Consider the following 3,295-nt stretch of genomic DNA (forward strand, 5'->3'; position numbering starts at 1 on the left):
GAAGTGGGTGTTCAAGGTGGGTGCTCGAGGTGAGCCTTTGCATGGGGGCATCACATAGAGGCGTTGTGCGTTGGGCTCGAACAAGGGCTTCACACAACTTGCGATGGTTGCAGGAACCATGGCCCGCAAGGAGGGCCTCACAGAATGGCCTCGTGAGCCGCCCTTGACAATGGCGACGCGAGATGCCCACGCACAAGAGGCTCACGAGGCGGCCTCACAAACTGACCTCGTGAGACGCTTTTGCACAACAAGCCCATGAAGTGGCATCACACAGAAGCCCGCAAATTGATATCGCACAATCCCCTCGCACCAAGGTCCCGTGGGTTTGCACTATGGTTTCGTATGCATCATCAGGAGGGCTGTCAGGGAGATCTCTTGCAATTTGATTCCATATGGTTTGATTTTGACCCTTCGAGGTATGGTCTCACTTACAACTTTTTTACAATTTATGGCTTTTCACTTTCTAAATCAACAATGAATAATAGAAATAAGTTCATTAATACAAACCCTAGAGACTAATCAAGAATCACATGCATAGTATGAAGGAAAATCTTGAAAATTTAAAGATTAAAGAAAATCTAGAAAATGATGTAAAATGGAGAATGAAATTACACCTCCTAGATAAATGAAATACTCACATGAAATATTATAGAACTATCAAATGTTTGAACATAAAATATAATAGGAAACCTTGAAACGAAATCAAAATATTCTATCTTAGATAGTTAGAGTTTAGAGAAATACAGCTTTTGTTTTGAACAATTGAATCTTCAAACTTGGGGGAACATCCAAAGGCTTATACACGAGGAGTATCGCTATCCAAAATCTCTATTCCAAGCCTTCCCATTGTTGCTTGAAGCTTCACAAACATAGAATGAGATTTGGGAGTGAAGAAGCCTTTGAAAATCCCCAAGTCAAGCAATTCTTGATGAGTTTCTTTGAGAAAACGTATGATCTTTGAGAACTAGGGTGAGAGAGAGAGAGACAGGGGTTAGATAAATAGTTGTAGAGTGTGATCCAAGCTTTATAATTCTAATAACCCTTATTTAAAATGTAGACACCATCATTATGTCTAACCAATAGGATTAGAGATTTTGAACACATCATTTTTGTAATGACCCATATTTGCTAATAAGGCTTAGGGCCTTGATTAGTGTGACTGGAGCGCAATAAGTGAATTATTGTTACAATATGTAAATTTATGTGAATATGTGATAGAGATGCATGTTTAGTTGAATTAAATATGCATGAGGGCCTCGTTTGGATATTAGGGGTATGTTTGTAATTTTAGCCTGTTGAGGGCATAAATGTGATAAATTTGATATGTTTGAGATATATCTGTGTAGTATGATCCAAGACAGTTCTAGGGAGCCATTGGTCAGAAAGTCACAACGAGGTTGAGAATTCGACTCGGGGCGAGTCGAGGGGTATACCGGGTATGTGATATTTTTCAGGGTTATCGGGTTACAGAAATAAATATCTGGAGATATATTTGAGGTTAGAGTGTCTAGGAGGGAATATGGGGGAAATTTACCGTTTTTCCCTCGGGGACGTTTTTGGTACCCCGAGCCTTGAGGTAACCACATAGATTTAAGTTAAATAAAACAAAATAAAGGAAACCCCTAGACTTCCTCTAAACCCACCCACTCCCTCTCCTTTGCTCTGTTTTCTTTTCTACACTTGAAGGCATAGAGATTTTTTTGGGGAAAACCAGTCAAGAACTAAGGAATTGGAGCTGAGTTTGGGAGACTCTAATCAGAAATCCAAGGTTTGGAGCTTGAAGTGGGTGAGCTTTGAAGGTTGAGGAGCAAGAGAAAGGTAAGGAGTTTAATTTTAAAATTCGTTGAGTTTTAGTAGAATTATAGCTGGAACTATAAGCTGAATGTGAACTAGAATTTTGAGTTAAGTTTGGTTGAGGGCTGAGTTTTATGGTTGCTTGAACTTGTTGTGAAGCTTAGATGATGTGGTAGGGAGGTTCAAGCTTCATTTTGAGTTTAAGTGTTGGCCTGAGGTGATTTTGGAAGTGATGGCTCGAAGGGAAAAGCAAGGAAAATTGGTGTTTTATGGGTTTGGAGGCAAGGGTTGCTGCCCTAGGAGGGGCATGCCGCGGCCCGTGTGCACTCGAGGCCTTGGGAGGCCATGGAGTTCGAGGCGCGCCGCGGCGCTTGTCCAAGCATGTCGCGGCCCGTGTGTGTGTCCAGGGAGGTGTCTAGCCACTATTTTGAGGCTAGCCGTGGCGCTTGTGGGGTGGGCAGCAGCCCTAGTTTAAGGTGCAGGGATTTTAATGGGTTTTGACTTGGGAACTTAATTGCGAAGGCTCGGGATGGATTTTGTCACCCGAATTGATAGAATTCAAGGTCCTAGAGATTATAATTGTGGTTTGAAGTTATTTATTGGATTAGAGTATGATGGATGGATATTATTAATGTGTTGTGATTAGGGCTTCGGCGAGGCTCAGACTAGGGAACTGTGCTTGGGATATAGGTGCTTAGAAAGCTCGAGACACAGGTAAGAAAACTATTGTTCCCATAGAGCTTGTGTTGCAGGGCTCTGCCCTATTTGATTGTGTTGCAGGGCTCAGCCCTATTTGATTGAATTTATGTGTGTTGTGATACTTGTTTAGTATTTTACGTGTATGTATCAAAGATGGAACGGCAATGGCCGGAAACGGTGAAGGCCGGGAACGGTGAAGGCCAAGAACGACAAGGGGCTGGGAGCAGCGTTTAGCACATGGAGTGCGAGTTGCCAGGGTGAGACCCCAAAGGATACCTGGGATATCCTTATGGTGTAGATCGCATACCCATGGCCTTGTAAAGCGCCTGGGACGGCATGGTCGTACTTGTATGACTTGGTGTTGGCTTGAGTTTATATTAAGTGTTTGATATGCGTTTATCATCTGTTTGTGAGGGTTTTCTTGCTGGGCTTCGGCTCATGGGTGATCTGTGGTGCAGGTAAAGGCAAAGGGAGAGTCGACCAACCTTGAGTATGACGAGCAGGATGAGCGGCGCATACATGTCCGGTCCGTCTAGCTATCACGGCCAGGGGTGTCTTAGAAGATGGTTGTACAAAATCCTTAATTTTGTCATTTAGTCGACTCTAACTAGATTTTGAATTGTAAATATTTCTAACTAGTGATTTTGGGATCCCAAACGTTATATGTCTTATAATTTCTAATGAAATGTTTATTTTCAAATTTATGACTCTGATTATGTTTTAATTACACTTTTTTCTAAATCCTCGATTAGCGAGTTAGTTGCACATTTTAAACTCACTTGGTAACGACTCTAAGGTAGTA

This window comes from Humulus lupulus, chromosome 4 (assembly GCF_963169125.1).
Source record: "Humulus lupulus chromosome 4, drHumLupu1.1, whole genome shotgun sequence".
NCBI lineage: Eukaryota > Viridiplantae > Streptophyta > Magnoliopsida > Rosales > Cannabaceae > Humulus > Humulus lupulus.